At 35.1% G+C, this 18,872-nt stretch overlaps 1 long non-coding RNA gene and 1 pseudogene across 1 annotated transcript in view; both read right to left on the bottom strand.

Annotated features, from left to right (window-relative positions):
* Positions 1-211: 211 nt before the first annotated feature.
* On the bottom strand, positions 212-1,388 carry LOC137245978 (N-acetylglucosamine-6-phosphate deacetylase-like; annotated as a pseudogene).
* Positions 1,389-1,595: 207 nt separating this feature from the next.
* The window catches only part of LOC137246609 (uncharacterized), a 93,317-nt gene continuing 76,040 nt past the window's right edge, over positions 1,596-18,872 (bottom strand). The window contains exons 2-4 of the long non-coding RNA XR_010951597.1: positions 2,272-2,354; positions 2,125-2,196; positions 1,596-2,047 (exon numbers count right to left, since the gene is read on the bottom strand). This is a non-coding gene — a long non-coding RNA (uncharacterized lncRNA). The remainder of the gene's footprint in view (positions 2,048-2,124; positions 2,197-2,271; positions 2,355-18,872) is intronic.

The following is an 18,872-nucleotide window of genomic DNA, read 5'->3' as shown; positions in this document are numbered from 1 at the left end:
GCTGCTGTTGATACATGTGTACCAGCAACACCAATGCCGCCACAGCCTTCAATTAATTGTATTTTGCGGGTGATGTCGGTGGGGTTACCACTGAAGTGGCTGTATCCAGCAGCAATGGTGTTTGCCATAGTGACGGTGTATGCTGCACATGCTGTACTAAAACCGATTTATTTACAAATATATAAAAAAAATATTGTTACACTATAACGATTTAAATGCACTCACAGAATTGCTCAATGTATCTAGATGCCAATAGAGACAATTCTTCTGGTGTGCAACGATAAACCCATTTACCATAAATCCATGTGGACTTAACAAACAGTCAATATAATAAAATCAGCTTCAGCGCCAAAATGCAAGGTACCCTTTGTATCGGCAATTTCAAACAGCTTGCAGGATGCAGGGTCGCACATTCTATAGCGTAAACGGTTGAACAATCCGCCGCTTTCTTAAAAATGCGCACGCAAGTGTCCAGCGGTGCTATACTGCCACATAAAGTATTTGTGCCGGCAATGAACGCTTTGCTATCGCGCATCTCTAATTCTAATTGTCAAAAATGGTGTTTATCATCCCCCATACCTCATGCCGCAATGGCATCACTGACCAATATTAACCTATTGGGATGTGTACGATGTGCAATACGTAAGGCAGCCGGATGTGTGTGAATACCATCAGAGATAATACCAAAATCGATTTTCTGCCCCGCTGGTATATTTTTGGATGTAAGCAAACCAACAAGACCTGCATCGCGATGATGAAACTCACCGGCAACATTGCATTAAAAAGATGTGGAATCAAACGCACACCGCATTGCACAGCCACTTCGCCTTGCGCCAAATTAGCAATCGAGTGTCCAACAGCTACTTTTATACCCTTTGCGGTGAGCGCTTTCGTCACAGCACCAGTTGGATCCTTTTCTGGCGCCATTGTAATCATTTTTTTATTACTCAAATCGCTGTACGTTTCCATTAGTGAGTCGACACCCTTATCAATTTCTTTAATGCAGTATTCTGGATGCGCTCCCTTCGTAAGTGGACTTATAAAAGGTCCCTCCAAATGCAAGCCTAAAACTTGTGCGCATTTTCTTTTTTGTAGAAGCCATGATAGAATCTGCAAAGAAAAAGAAAAAAAAGAAAACCAATAATCCCGGTGAACACGCCAACCGCCTGCATCTCCACGGCCAGTCACCTAGAAGGAAAATAAAAGGACACATTTTTTCAATAAAATAAAAGAAATAAGAGTTCATATCAATGAAATTAAAATAAAATTGAAATCACGACATACTTACGCGTGTTCGTTTTTTTTAATAGAAATGTCGGATTTTTTCACACGTCACGTACCGGTGTGACAAATTCACCACGACCATCATTGCATATACATACTGACATTGGAACGAGAAACGAAAGGAGTTGCCATTCTCGCTAACTCGACCCCAAAATGGTTTTTCCAAATAAGTTGGTCAACATTATTTTTTAACAATTAAACGGTATTTCAAACTTTATTCTAAACAACAACTAAATCCAATTCGTGACGGCAAAACCAAATAAAAATGAAAACTAAACAAAGACAACTCACCGCTTAACCTAATGATCTAATGCATCCGTGCTCGGCGCCGGGACAGTGAAGCGGACGAAGCATACCGCTTCGGGCAATCCCAGCACCAAAACGGAAGCAATCTCATATGCCCATTTAGGTGGGCTATCAAACAAAAAAAGGTAGAGATGGTGCGGTCGCACACACGGTATTAGAACGCACCGTGGGGTGGCCGCCGCCACCACAGTACGCCCTCGAGACTAGCGTAGAACTTCCTGTACCAGGCGTTGGTGTTCCCGCGCATGTGAACCGCAAGAGGCATCCGCAGAGCTCTGAGGACATTGGGGTTCACGCGCCTCAACCCTTCCGCCACCGCCTGCTGCACCAGCTCGTCCGGCGCGTGACAGATATAGGAGCCCCTTCGCCGCTCAGGATATAGGACATCCGCCACCACGTGGATGGGCTCCTCCTCCCCAGCCTCCAAACTCACTATGAGCAATTGCATCGGTTCCATCTGAAACGAAAAAGAAAAAAAAAGAGAAGAACCATTAGGACAAATACTAAAATGCGTTATAATGGTCTCATACTTACGTCGTTCCACTTTGAGTTTTGCTTAAATAGTGACAATGGAGTAGAAGGCATGTACTCACCACACACAGCTTCCTGCCGTAGAAAAAAAATATTATTTTTAAATAATTTAGTTCGTGCTAAATTAACTTATACAATTGTAGCACGTACCTACCTGCTGCAAGTAAATGTAAGCAAGTTGCTCTAGGTCAGGTCAGAAATGAGTTAATATCTTTTGAACCACAAAACTCCAACTTAAAATAAAAAAAGAGTTTTTAGATGAAAGTGTATTGCATATTATATATATTTTTTCGAAAATATTCGTGGGGAAAACAGTATGTAATAATTATTTAAAAAAATTCATTTTTTATTCATTATTTTGATTTTATAAAATTAAATATTTTTTTTAATGCAGTTATAAAGTAAATATTGTTACCTTCAAAATAAAACAAAAATTAATAAGATACGACGAGTGAAACCAAAGATATAGCATTTTGAATGTGGGCAAGCTTGCTTACCCATCGAATCTGAGCACATTCAGATCTCTGAAAAAAAATAATTTTTCGAGGAAATCCTGATACGGGTATTTGCTTATTTCGTGCGAGCAACTTAAAAAAAGTTTGAGCTGAATCAAAATTATGAAATCTCAAAAGTTGTTCGATTTGTAAAATAATGACCCATATACATAGTAGTATAGTATCTAGCACTGAAGTTGATATCAAATATTATTGTCTAATTGTTCTCAAACCTGATAGTTCTCAAGTTGATTTCGAACATCACTCTCCAACCACCCTCCAACCTTTGAACAATTTAAAAAAAAATTTATAGTTCTCGAGTCGATCTCCAACGTCATTCTAAAATTATTCTCCAATCTTGGAGAGATTTTGAGAAATTTAAAGTTCTCAAATGAATATCGAGCACATTTCTGCAGTTGATATCCAATGAGTTGAGGTGGAGTTGAAAAAAATCGTCTCCAAGCAACCAAAGCCCACGACTGCTTATTGTGAAAAATAAACAAGTGGCTGCGGGCATTAATGAAGCGTTATAAATTAAAATTAATTTATACATGTTTAATTTTATTTTCATAAAATATTACACCATGGGAATATTACATTTGAGTACAATTATAGAATCACACTTAAATACAATTTGAAGTGTTTTGCTATATAAAAAATGCCCTTTTTTTGAGAAAGCTAAGATTCTCAAGTTGAGCCACCGTTAAGAAACAACGTTTGCGATTTTAGAAGTATGCTAGTTATCAGCATGAGCTGTAAATATACTCAAGCTCAAATGCTTGCTAGGTACATATTCAACGTTATTGCTGAGAGGTATAACATGATCACTTTCAGAATTAGAAGTTTTAAATATTCTCCGTGCAACGTATGACACAATGGTAATTCTTTACCTGTATTTAATTAACGAGACATGCTCAAATTGTAAACTTTGTAATTTTTCTCTAATATCAATAAAAACACCAATTGTATAAAGCAATTTGGGCATGTCTCGCAAATTAAATATAGATGATAATAATAAAAAAACATATATAATTAGTATGTACCTAAATAGTGCATAAAGGAATAGTAACAAAAAGGCAACACTTATAGACCAATTGCAAAGCGAGCAGCGGGGCATTCATATGGCTGAGTGGACAAAGGCCTTTACACTAGTATAAAGTATGAATGTATGAACCCCATCATAGGAAGGTGCTCGTGGCACTTGACCTGTCAAAAGCTTTTGACACAGTCAACCACGGCACGCTACTCCAAGACATAGAAAGCTCACACCTTCCTGATTGTCTAAAAAGATGGATCGCTAATTACCTGAGTGGTCGGCAGACGTCAGTTGAATTTAAGAACGAAATTTCTAAACCTAGATAAATTAAACAGGGGGTTCCACAGGGTGGTGTCCTATTCCCGCTTCTATTTAGTTTTTACGTATCAAAACACCCCTCCCCACCAGAAGGAGTCACAATCATTTCCTATGCTGACGACTGCACGATTATGGCTACAGGGCCTTCAGTTGATGAATTAGTTTCTAAAATAAACAGCTATCTCCCCTATATTTCCGGTTTCTTCACTTCGCGCAACTTGGCATCATCACCGACAAAATCCACGGCCACTCTGTTTACGACGTGGAAGGAACAGATGCCGCAAATATTGGACGTACGCGTCGATGGTGTCACACTACCGACTGTCATTCACCCAAAGATCTTAGGGGTAACGTTCGATAATACTCTAGCCTTCAAGGCTCATGCCACCGAGATTGTTTCTAAAGTACAAAATCGCAACAGAATCCTCAAATCGCTTGCGGCGGGGAAAAGAAAAAGAAACGTTGCTAACCACGTACAAAGCAATTGGCCGGCCGCTCACCTGTCTGGTCGCCTGGTCTTAAAAACACACACAGGAAAAGGCTACAGGCCTGCCAAAATGCTGCAATCAGAACTGCCACCGGAAGTCTCCTTATGACTCCCAAACACCATCTACATAGTGAGGCCAAAGAGCTCAATATCAAGGAGCACAATAAAATGCTGAACAAACAGTTCTTGCTTAATTGTCACAAACCAGGACATCCTAGCAAACAACTGCTTCATCTAGCACCGCCTCCACGGGGATTAAGGGAACATCTCCTAAAGCACTATGTCGAGATCCGGCACCTGCCAACACTGCCGTTTGACCCAAGCAAGCATAAGCAGGCCTTTAGCCAAATCCGCACAGAATTGGTAAACGTCTTTGTCAGGACGCGCCCGGTGAACCCCGTTATTAATATGAAATATCCCACTCTTGCAGAAGAAGAAAGCACACTACCAAGGGAAACACGAGTCACCATGGCCCAACTTCGTTTACTGTAACAGGTTAAACTCTTACTTGTCCAGAATCAACCTCGACATACGTAATGTATGTCTTGCATGTGATGTGTCCCCACATGGCACCAACCATCTTTTCAATTGTAATGTGGAACCTACGCCTCAGCACCCATCTCCCTATGGTCCGCCCCTATTGAAACAGCTAGTTTCCTTGGACAACCGTTAGAGGATCTTGATGACAATTTGTGAGTGGTCGTGCCCATTGAGTGGGGCGAAGCACTGTTAATACAACAGCAACAACCCTGATGCTGAGGGACTCTGTCAAATATCTAGGAGTAATTTTGGATAGGGAGCTATCCTAGAGGGAAAACGCTCATGAGCGTATGAAAAAAGCAACGGTGGCACTGACCAGCAGTAGGGGAGCTGTTGCGCGAAGATGGGGACTATCACCTGTATTACCATGTGGCCCTAGACTGCTGTGGTTAAACCAATCCTTTTATACGGGGCATTGGTCTGGTGGACGAGCTTAGATACTAAATCAAACCTACGGGTATACGAGAAGGTACAAAGAAATGCTCTAGTCTGCAGCTGCGAGAGTTATCCGGCTGGAGAAACAATGTGGATGGTCATGCAGCCATCCTTAAGAACCTTGATTCGGCTTCGTCGGACTATTACGCTCCGACTGTATTTTTCGATATGATGTTCGAGGTTGTTATCCCGAATAGGGGCTATTGGTTGAAGGAGCCGCCGGACCTGATCGATAGGCTGCAGATATATACTGGCGGCTCCAAACTGGATAATAAGGTGGGTGGCGGTGTATTTGAACCTCAACTAGGGTGGAATCTATCCTTTAGCCTACCCGATCATTGTAGCGTCTTTCAGGCGGAGGTGGCTGCTATAAATGAGGCCGTTGATGACCTGAGAAAAGCTGTTCACGGCTATAACCAAATTTGTATTTACTCTGACGGCCAGGCTGCACTAAAAGCGCTTGGATCGGTCATATGTAAGTCCAGGACAGTAGAGAAGTGCCGCAAATCTCTTAAAGAGAACGCTGAGCAAACCTCCCTCAGTCTGGTATGGATGTCTGGACACTGGGATATTCCGGGCAATGAGATGGCTGACGAACTTGCAAGAGAGGACACATCCGTTCCACTTAGAAATCGGAAGGCACGGACAACGGCTGGGTGCTCCCTATAATGATAACAGCAGGAGCTGTAAAGACGAAGAGGAGATAGAAACAGTCAAGCTTTTTTCTGTGCGATTGTCCTGCGCTTTGGCACAAGAGAAAGAAATCTCTGGGATCTCCCTTCTCTGACGATCTTTGTGATCTGGCTAAGTTGGAACCTACGAAATTCCTCACGTTTGCTGTATCGACCTGTTGGTTTAAGTAGGGGAGGGATCCACGTGGTATCACAGTAGGACCTTTTTGGGCCTAAGTGCACTGGTGCTCGCACCAGTGGCCACTCTAAGCTAACTTAACCTATGTAGAAAGCCAACGGCCATCGAAAAAATAGTATATAAGACCTCAAATCACCCCCAATAGCATAAAAATTCAGTACTAAGGCATTTGGGAGATAGACTTGAAAGAACACCTCTTACACGAGAAACATATAAGATAGAGCTTGAGGTAATATTTAACAATGCTGAAAACGACGTATATAAAAAAACACAGGTAAGCTCAGAAGGACGCATGGAGAACTAAAAAGAAATAATGAAAAGGAAAATAATAACACCTGGACGACTATGACATATACTGGAAAATCGACACATAAATTCGCAAACTTTTTTTAAAAATACAACATTAAAACATGGAACAATCTAGGGCGAAAACTAAGAAGTAACACTAACTCAGAGGAACCGTTTATCAGCCACGGTGTATACAAGCTTACCTGCGGATTCCAACACAGTTAATAGGACAAACAGGATGGCAAATAAGAACGATGTTCAGAGAGCACATTAGAGATTACAAAAAAAAAAAAAAAACGGAAACCAAATATTACACTAGAGTCCAACTTCGTAAATTACATGGTCGAAAATGACAGCAAACATCAACAGTCTGGGTCCTGGGTTTATGACCCAAATAAAAATTTCAATGCTTCTCAATTTTCAATTGTGTAGACATAATTTAATTATAATTTCTAGATGAAACAGTCTGGGTCCTTCATAGAAAAGCAAAAGGTCGACGCCCGAACGTACTCGAAAACATGAAAATTATATTAATTTCACTCTAACAATACTTGCATAAAATTTAAAAGTTCATTCGTATTTTAGTTTTGGATTAAAGATATATGACTTCGGTCATCTAAAAAAAAAAACTTGTATATCAGAAGTTTATGACCCAAATAAAAATTTCAAAGCTTCTCAATTTTCAATTGTGTAGACATAATTTAATTCTAATTTCTAGATGAAACAAATATCTGCAAATGCATTTCGTAGAGCGAAATCATGCTAAACATCGACTGCTGAGGTGAATATGAAACAATTCGGCTGTTAATACGAAAATGCCGTATTTCAGATTGTTTTTCATAAAAGTCCTATCTAACGGCAGAATGAAAGATAGTCAGAAAACATTCGACTTTAGAATAATAAACATAAACACAATTTCTGAAACAATATTTGAGCTTTTAAAACTTGTTTACAAGAAACAAAGCAATCACACAGGTACGACAGACAAACACACAACAACAAATAAACACAAAACAATAAACGCACCAAAGCAATAAACCCACAAAGAAGGTCAAACGACTAGAATTACAGACTTCTACTTGCCTCAGTCAGCGACACAAATCGATCAGTAAAACCCACCCTCTTAATGAGCACAGAGCATATTTATTTATCTCGTATTAATCTAGAAAATGTAAAAATGCTCACACAGATTATAAGAAAAAAAAATAGACGTACTCGTATTTAAGCGTAAGAACTAAAAGTTTACGTATATAAATCATTTAGTAACCATTTAAATATGTATTTTGTGGAGCAAAAGTCCAGATCCACAGGATTTGAAAGCATATTAAACTATTTTAAAGCTCTAAAAATTGAAGCATTAGACGCATAATTTGTTCTAACCGTGTCCAGCCAGAAAGTATAGTGATTCCGTAGACTCCTCTTTGGGATGTTGGAACAAATTCTGGCTAACAGAAATGGGCAGTCAATCGCTCCACTTATTAAGTCGAAAACAAAGGTGAGAAACAGAATAGAACGTCTGCTATCTAACGACCTTAGCCTTATAAGCAGACAGCGACAACTATAAGAAGGAATCGGGTTATGGAATGCAACGATCGCAGGGTAAAACGAACAAAAACTTTTGGTACACGTTCAAGCCTAGTAATATGATACTTATAGTATGGTCTCCAGCGTATTCTAGTTTAGACCACACAAGAGAAGGTGTATAGCATTTTTAAAGTGTAAAGATCAGTAAAATCAGAGCTTAAACGTTTAAAGAAGGCAAGTGTTGAATATGCCTTCGCAATTATGTAATTCAAATGGGTTTGAAACAAAAATTTACAATCGAATGCAACACCAAGATCATTAATTTCACTTAAAGTGGATAATCGAAGACCATCGATTTTATACGATTTGGGTAGCGAACAGCGAGACTTTCAGTAGCAAACATGTGAGCACCTTTTTATATTAAGATTTAACTTATTCCGTTCACACCAGTCGGCAACATTGTCTATATCAGATTGTATGCTTACCATGTCTTCATTGCTCGTAATTGTCGAAAAAATCTTTAGATCATCAGCATACAACAGAAAATTTGCGTAATTGAAGCAACTGGTTATATCGTTAATAAAAATTACGAAGAGAAGCGGATCCAATACGTTACCCTGTGGAACCCCAGAAGTCGCAATGAAAGGATCAGATGACGCCCCATCAACAGTAACCACACATTAACGAGATGATAGAGAGGATTCAAACCATTTTAAAAGAGTGGAATGAAACCCTAGAGCTCTCAGTTTCAATAATAAAATTCTGTGATTCACCTTGTCAAAAGCTTTTGAAAAATCCGTGTACACTGAATCAACTTGAAGGCGATTTTGAAACGCAGAAATACAGTATTCCGAAATTTTTTGAAACTGTTGAGCAACCTTTAACAAAACCGTGTTGACTAACGGAGATCAAGCGATTTATTGCAAAATAAATTTTAATTTTAACTATAGCCTCAAATAATTTTGCGACTAAGGATATCTTTGAAATTGGTCGATAATTGGTAATATTGTTCTTATTACCACTTAAACACTGGAGTGGTAGATCTGACTTTCCAGGCATCAATAAACACTCCTCGTTCAGTGATTTATTGAATAGAACCGACAAGAAGCAAGGGCAGACGATTTGTTTAATAGGTATGAAGACAACCCATTACATCGGTTTTAGTAGACGTCTTCAGTTGTCGGATTCCTTTTTATATATCAGCGAGCGTTAGGGTTAGCGATCCAAAATTTATTGGGGAATTTATATTCGTGCAACATACCTGATCAAGCTCAGTGTCAGCTTCGTAGTTGGACTTGAAGAAATGAGCAAAGAGATTAGCAGCGTCAATAGTAGAGTGGGCTTGGGTCTCATTGAGATAGACAACAGAAGGTATACTCGAACACGATTTTATGGAATTGAAATATCTCCAAAATGAGTTTGCGTTTTGCTTTATGTCCGATTCGAACTTAAGAATATAATTACGCTTCAAGTCTCTGTTCAAGGATTTAAATTTACTTGAATAAAACAGAAATTTCTCTTTATATAAACTGATTTGGATAATTTAAACGTTTTGAAATATTTGTTTCTTAAACTTTTAAGTTTTACAATCGTTTGATATGCCAAGGTATTTTATATCTGGGTTTCTTGAGGATTGGGATATGCTTTACGCAGATCTCACCTAACTTATATTTAAAGATTTCAAAGCAATTGGCAACATCAACGTTGGAAAATATTGAACTCCAATCAATTGCATCAACTGTAATATTAACCATATCGACATCCATTCTACGGAAGCAGAAACTAATTGCTTCTTCATCATAATGAACCGAAGTAAACTCATAGATTTCGACCTTAAAACGCATGGTATATGATGAATACCAGCAGTAGATATGGGGTTAAAGCATTCAAACAAAGAAAAATTTACATTATCATTGACAAAAATTAAGTCTAAAATGCGAGAAAGTCGATTTGGAAAACCATTTATCTTAGAAAGGCCGCAACTGGATAAGTTATCAATCAAATAGCATTCAGATATACTATTTAGATTATTTGCATATAGCTCATTACTATCATTAATATAAGACCAATCAATATTGCCCAAGTTGAAGTAACCCATAACACAGATACCAAAGAAGATAAATATAATAAGAGTCACCAGTCTGCTACGAGTGGCGAGTAACTCGCTGGAAAGTAAACAAATTGTGCCTAATGTTTTCCATGAGGGACATTTTCAATCGTCTCGCATTTATCCATGTCGTGTAGGCACCTTATGCAAATATGAATTTTGGAAAGAAAATTAATTAATTAATGAAATAAAGTCGGAAAAATAAAGACAAGTGCCCCACGAAAAGGTATAAAGACATTTATGCACATCTCGTCCAAAAAAACCTGCGAGTACCCTAACGAATAACATTACGCAAAGTAACGAGTGACGTCTTTTATTATATTTATCCTCCTTGCAGACACTATCATTATTAAGACTAGATGCTATTGCTATAATATTGTCCACATGTGCTCGGTATAGCATATCGTTGCTTGTCGGAGGAATAAAAGATGCGCAGATTAAAATATTTGAAAGCCCTTTTACTGACACGCAGACTTGATCCAATAATGTATCATCATTATTCAATGTCACAAAAGATGAGCGAAATTTCCCGTTAACTGCTATGAGAACCCCTCCCCCTTCACTGTGATCAGTTTTAATATAATCACGGTCCTTTCGGAAAACATTATATAAATTCGCATCGAAATATTCATTATCGAAACTCTCGTTTAGCCACGTCTCAACGAGAACAAAAATATCGTAATCCAGGTGCGAGCTCAAGGTATAAAGCAGCTTAGATTTGGTTCTCAACCCGGAAACGTTTGAAAATATATTTTTAATTTCTTAGAAGAATTATTAATAATGGAACTAGTTATCGTTGTTGTGTTGATGCACCTTCTTGGCGAAAAAAGGAACAAGCCATATAGCTGGATTAAGCACTTTATCAAAAGAACATTCCGAAACACCCAATTTGAAATTGACTTTAGTTAGGCGTTCAATGGGAATGTCTTTTTTTACCAATGTATGACATATCAATAATTTGGATTCAATGTTAGCATGACTTGAAACATACGATAAGATATCAGATTCCTTAACAGTAGGCGAAAACTACGAAATATGCAGAAACTTGAATACAGGAACTACTTTTAATTCACTGGTGTTACAATTACCAACAACAATGGGCTTGCATAATTTTCTACGAGTGATTTTTGCTTCCATTTCTCGCTGGTTAACTTAGCACCCCTGCAGGAGAAGTATCTAACGTAAAAGTAACTTTAAGTTGCTTACCAAACAACTAGAGCTGTATATTTACTGTAAATTCTCATATACGCGGACTAACTATTTTTGTTCGACGATGGCCGGAATCCGGACAGTTATAGTTACCTCTGCATGAAATGTCAACCACCTACTAACTAACTACTTTTCAACCCAAAAATAGCCAATGGCTACCTTTCGACTACATTTAAACCAGCTGGTAGTTTGTTTGAAACTACATATATATAAGCTTATCAGAAAGATGGTAGCTTCTTAGTATCTACTAAACATCAGATTTAAACCCACACCTTTAAACCAGCTAGTACCTAGTGTGTTAGATACTACATATAAGCTATTTAGAAAGATGGTAGTTTATTAGTTAGTTTATAGCTGCTAAAAACCAGATGTAAACCCGTTTTTAAAAAAGTAATTTTTTTTATAAAAATTTACATTTTATTTATTAAATTCATTTTCATAGATATTTATAAAAACTAAATATTGTAACGAATTTACTACAAATCCTCTTATTTGCAACCTTCTACTAAGTTCGAATCACTAAACTGTTTAATAAATAACTCCAATATTTAACAATGCAAAATGGCCTTTATTCAAGTACTTTCAAAATAAAACTTCTATTGCTCGACAGATAGCGTGCTTAATCGAAACTGGTTATCGCGCCTCTACTGTTGCTGCTTTTATACTGTGTGATTTCCTCATTGCATCTTCTAGGCGCTTCCAGAATTTACTTAGTTACTGGTATATAACTATAACTACAGATGCACGTGTGTAGCTCTCATATGCCCGTGTGTTTGTGAGCGACAATTCCACAATTACAATTGCATACTTTTGAGAGCATCTCAGATAAGATATCTGCATGCACAAATGTTGCTTCTCCGCTGCGTGTACGTACATATGTGTAGACATAATGATTGATTCGTTTATGTAGATACATAATGATTGATTTATGGATGTGCATAAAAGTCACTCTTAGCATCGGCTTAGAGATGACAGTACCCCTTAGTGTTGCTAATATTCGTAATAATATGTATATATATTAACGTAAACATAAAAATTCAATATATTTACTTACAAAAATAAATAAATAAATTTGTTTAATGTATTAAGGTTTTGTTTAGCCGTAGTAATAATTGAAAATAGATATATACATTTGTAACGTAAAAATAAAAACCCAATCTATTTACTTACTAACATTAAATAACTAATTTTTTATGTATTTATATTTGGACAAACAATAGTAATAATTGAAAATAGATAGGGCTCATTCCATTTCAAAACACCCGGACCGCGCAGGACATGATTTTTGATTTCGATGAAATTTTAATATGTTGTTCTTTGGTCAAAATAATGAAACACGTGTTTTTTTTTTCGGATTTATCGGCAATTGAATTCCATAAAATGAAATCGGTATTTTATTCACCTATTTTTTCAACTGTCAATAACTTTGTCAAAAATTAACCGATTCCCATGATTTTTTCTTTGAAATGTTCGTTATAATATTTACTTTTATATAACTTTATAAACAATAGCATATAGTTTAACACGTTGACTTCCAACTACGAGATAACTCGTAGTATGATTTCCCTTCCAGGAAGCCAACTACGAGTTATCTCGTACTACTTAAAACTACCACTTTTTGTGTAGCTACGAGTAAAACCGTATTATAATAGTGTTAGTATCGATAAATGGCTTCTGGGAAAAGAAAAAAAAATTGGGTTTGGCTTCCGTGAGCTTTTTTTTATTAAAAAAAAAAAAATTTTATGGAAAAATTCATTCAATATAATGCAAAAATTCATTCAATATAATGGAAAAATTAACTCAAATACAAGAAATAAAGTAATATATTATTGTTTGTGGAAGTTTTTAAAACAATTTTCCACACAAAGGGCTGGATCCCTGGACAGGCTGGACAGAAGTAACGCGTTTCTCGGCGTTTTTTTTTCTTGGGAACATACACGACATGGCTTTGTCGGACGCTGTTTTTTTCCGTTGGTGGTAAACACTCTAAATAATGGAGCTCTTTAGATCTATTTTTTTTTAAACTGGTTGAAAATCTCCAATCAACGCCAAGACGAATTCTTCTCTGAACTTTATCAGTTTTATTTTAGATGAAGTTACTTTTTGGTAAATTCTGTGAGCATTTTGTATATATATCTCTATAATATGAAGTGAAACCTTTTTGTGCCATCTAATAGTCTTTCTTAGAGATGATTAGTACGAAATCATTTGATCTGATCGGTCAATGCCAGACATTCCATTATTGTAATCTCGAATTATATTCGGTTTCATAGAAATTCTTCCATTGCGATTGGGCACCTCTACCATTTCAATAGCGTGCATGTTTGAAATGGAAAGGACTTCTCGTTTGTCTTTCCATTTGCATACAGTAACAGGACCATTTGGCTGCCAAAAACACTCCCCTCTTTTTAGTTTACGATTTACCACATCTTTGGGGTTTCCTTTTCTGTTACTTCGTAGGGTTCCACACACATAAGTTTTTCGTGTATATAACAGTTTTGTAAGACTAACTGAATTATAAAAATTATCCATGTAAAGCGCGTAGCCTTTATTGAGATAGTCCTCAAGTAAATGTAAAACAACGTCAGCAGTGTGACCTACATTATGGGTAGTTTCCTCAGATTTTCCGCTGTAAATTTTTATTTTTATTAGAAGACGGTCGGACTCACATAGTTCATATAGTTTGACACCATATTTGTGTTTTTTATTTTTTATGTATTGGCAGAGAAGCAATCTTCCCCGCCATAGCATCATGGATTCGTCAATACAAATATTTTTACTTGGTACATAGTTTTCACGCATAACATCGTTGAAATGATTTAGGATTGGTCTCACCTTGTATAATCTGTCGGTAGATGGTTGTGAGTTATCAACCAAATGAAAATAACGAAGTATCAACTGGAATCGATTGCGGCTCATATGTGTGCGCCAAAAGTTTACATTATATAGCTTGTTTGTGTTCCAGTAATGTTCTATTGTTGGAAAAGTACAAGGTCCCATTTGCAATAAAAGTGCAATAAAAACTTTCATCTCTGTAGCACTTACGTCTTGTCAATTTGATATCCTTTTAAATTTTTTTATAGTATTTTGATTCCCATTTTCCAATGTTGCAATTTCTTGCGCAGTATATAAATTAGTTTGTTCTACCAGTAATGCAAGAAACTCATCCAAAAAAATAAAACCACCAGCGTTTGTACTGTAAAATTTGATGTATCTAATTTCACACCAACATTTTCTTCGAAAAGAAATAATTCAGGATTGTGTTGAACTTCTGTTCACAAATCATCATTCTCATTTGACGTTGTTGCTTAAAAATCATCGTCATTATTATCAGATTCGGAGACGTCTTCAGGTTCGGAGATGACTTCATCTTCACTATCACTTGTATTCTCAGAAGGCTCATAAATGTCGTTACTACCATCGCTGAAATCATCTTCTGAATCACTTAGATTTGCGTTGTACTCAATTTCACTTTGATTCAGTGACCTTTTCCTATTCATATTGGGTTCTTGATAATTATAACAGTAATTTTAGAGAATGTTTATAAATCTAAAAAGAAAGAAAATAATAATAAAATTATGATAATTATAATAAATAATAATAACTATAAAACAAAATACTATAGAAAGCAAAAATGATGTTTTTTAGGAAAAAAAGGACCTACCTACTACGAGATAATTCGTAGCGAGTTCTTTCCCAGACGCCAACTACGATATAACTCGTAGGTCATTTTTCTCCTTTAAAAAACATCATTTTTGATTTTTGGTGATACCAATGATCTAGAAATAGAGTTTTTAGTAATATAATGTGAAAAAATCAAAATATCATTTTTGGCCAGTTTTCTGAAAATGGCCTTGGCAGTCAACGTGTTAAAAAAAAATTGTTTAGTATTTAGTAAAAATTTATGACTTTTTTCAAAAATTAAGTTCTCAAAAAACGTTATCTTTTTTTTTGCTTAAACTTTTTCTATATTGAGTGAACAGTTCAGCTGTATGCAAAAAACATTATTGTTAATTAATAAGGGTAATATGTAAATACAAATTACGTTACCTAATAAAGTATCGAAGAACTGCCGATATTCCTTTAGTCGTTGCTTTCCGTGGATTCCATCTATAGCTGTATTTCGTTGCTAACTAGTACAATTAAAACACTAGCTAGCTTACCGAATTGCATGGAAAGCAACAATAAAAAGTAATCGAGTTGAGTTGGCTAAGCGCTTTCAGTTGAAACCGCTTAGTAACTGTCGACCTGATTGATAGTGTTGTATAGTGTTGCATATTCAAAAATAGGGCACTATTGTGAACGAGCGAATGAAATGAACATACGAATGTGCGGATAAACAAAAATAACAAAATAACAGCGTGGCGGCAGGGTGACATACATACAAACAAACACACGCATTTCATGTATTTTGTTTTTGTAATTCTCTGGTTGAGTGTCAAACACAAAAGTGCGAAAAAAAGTAGCAATTAACTGATAAACCTTCACCATCTGTATGGTTTTGGCATAATGAAACTGTTTAGCTAGTTGAAGCGTTTTTTTCAAGCTCGTTTAAAAAAAACCTTATGTTAATGGCGATGATGACTTCGGTGCTGAATACGTTATCTATTTTTTTGTCAATTTCCCCTTCAGTAGCGTTTTTAGCGCTTTGATCTGCCAAAGACATGAGACAAATTTATTATGTAAACAAAAGGGTGGGACTATTAAAAAAAAATTTTTTTATTCGACGGTTATAAAAAAATTCGAACATTTATCCGTATATTCGAATACTAATCAAAAATTATTCGAATAGTTGGCAACAACACTACTGCTCTGCATACATTTGTACATGCAAAGTTACATACATATGTACATACAATGCATATGCAGATACATGTATAACTTACATAAACTGCTTTGCTATCTATATATATAAATATTTATGGAAATTGTAACATTTTGCATTAAGGAAAATATGTATTTTAAATTTAACGACGTGGTATACACGCAGCTAAAAGCACTACCAATGGGATCACCAACATCCCCAGTAATTGCGGATATTATTTTGGTAATAAACCAAATATTTATTTTATTTTTAAAAATTTATTTTTGTTTATTTTTGAGTTTAGATATTTTAATACTAATTAGAATTTTCTTTTTTTGAAGTTATTCAAAAATTTTAAGTTAACACGAAAACTCAATTAAAAATTATTTTAAAAATTAAAGTAAAGAATACAAAGTAGTTAACACTATATTTACTCCCCTCCAAGAAAATTTAAAACAAACAAATTATTAATTAATATTAAATGTAACCTTTTTTTGTTTTTTGTTGTTTAATGTATTTGTATTTGTATTTAAATTAGTGTTAATAAGTATGTTTGATGGTTTAAGTAAATCAATTGAAATATTTTTAATAGTATTTTTGTATTGAATTGTAAATGTTTTATGTTTCTTAGAGATAACTTTAAAAGGTCCTTCATAAGGTGATTCTAAATTAGATTTACGAAGAACTTTAACAAAAACATACTCACAATTTTCTAATTTTTTGGGAACGAAAAAGTTTTCTTTGTTATGATGAAAAACTTTAGAACGAACAAGTGAAAAATATTCTCTTATTTTTTGAAGAGCGTCATTAGAAAAATCATGTTCTTTATTACTATTTGAAATAACTAATTCACCAGGTATTCTAAGTGTTTGGCCATAAACAAGTTCAGCAGATGAACATTTTAAATCTTCTTTAATAGAAGTTCGTAAACCAAGTGAATGGTAAAATATCAGACCAATGCACCGAGTCGTTTGATGCTATAATTGCTGCTTTTAAAGTTCGATGAAATCTCTCTATCATGCCATTTGCTTGGGGATGGTAAGGAGATGTATGAATTTTATGAGAACCTAAAAGTTAAGTTAATTCCGTAAAAAATTTTGAGGTGAATTGTGAACCTTGATCTACTGTAATATTTAATGGTATACCAAATCGTGGTATATAATTTTGAATAAAAGTTTTTACTATAGTATTTGTTGAAATGTCTTTAAGTAGATAAGCTTCAGGCCAACGTGAAAATCTATCAATAATTGTTAAAATGTAACAATTTTCATTTGAAACTGGAAGAGGTCCAACAATATCCATACGAATATGCTCAAAACGGCCTGATGGTATTTGAATTTTTTGAATAGGAGATTTAGTATGTCTTCAAATTTTGAATTTTTGACAATTGATGCAAGATGAAGTCCAATCGTTAATTTCTTTACGCATTTTCTAGTTGTTCTTATACTTGGATGAGATAATGAGTGAATTTTGTCAAATATAATTCTTCTCATAGAATGTGGAACATAAGGTCTAAAAGGTTGTAGAGAAACATCACACCATATGTTTAAATTAATAACTGGAATATGAATTTCGTTTAAATTATTTTTAGAATTATGATCAGAAATGGTTTTTTGTAAAAATGTATCAGTTTGTTGTTCTTTATATAAAGTTTCTAAATTTATATCTTGAGTTGAAATTGCATTTATTTCTGGAATACGGGAAAGTGTGTCGGCAACTATATTGTCTTTTCCACGTATATATTGAATATCATTTGTAAATTGAGCAATATATTCAAGATTACGTAGTTGACGAGGAGATCTATCTACTTTAGAATTTAGAACATGAATTAAAGGTTTATGATCAGTATAAATTGTAGAAGTTCTACCTTCAAGAAAATGTTTAAAATGTTTAATTGAATTATAAATTGCCAAAAGTTCACGATCAAATGTTGAATATTTAGTTTCTGTTGTAGTTAATTTTCTTGAAAAATAAGCTAAGGGTTCTAGTATATTATTGCTAGTTTGTTGAAGAACTGCTCCAATAGCAACATTTGATGCATCTACTGCTAATGATAAAGTACCATTTTTGTCGAAATGTGTAAGTAAAGTATTTTTAGCAAACAGTTTTTTAACATTTTCGAAAGCTGTTGTGGTTTCATTTGTCCAACTTAATTGTTTAAGTTTGTTTTTAATTGCATGTGTTAACATTTCATGCAGAGGACTAAGTTCTGTTGCTAACATTTTAATATATCTGTGATAGTAATTTATCATACCTAAAAATTTTTGTTATTTATTTATAGAAATTGGTTTTTCAAAATTTGTTATGATTTCAAATTTATCTAAAGATGGTTTAATACCTTCGCCTGAAAGTTCGTAACTTAAAAAATTTAATTTATTTACACCGAGAGTACATTTTGAAGGTTTGATATTTAAATTATATTCTTCAAGTCTTTTGAAAACTGATTTTAAATGATTTATATGTTGATCTTCATTATCACTGGCAATAAGAATGTCATCAATGTATGTAAATACAAAATCGAAATCAGAAAATACTTCATTAATAAAGCGTTGGAAAGTTTGAGCACTGTTTCATAAACCGAAAGGCATTCTTACGAATTCAAACATTCCAAAAGGGGTGGTTATTGCAGTTTTATGAAT

The sequence above is a fragment of the Eurosta solidaginis genome, chromosome 3 (assembly GCF_040869045.1).
Source record: "Eurosta solidaginis isolate ZX-2024a chromosome 3, ASM4086904v1, whole genome shotgun sequence".
NCBI lineage: Eukaryota > Metazoa > Arthropoda > Insecta > Diptera > Tephritidae > Eurosta > Eurosta solidaginis.
The sequence above is the reverse complement of the archived record's forward strand: the minus strand, read 5'-3'. Positions and strand labels throughout refer to the sequence as shown.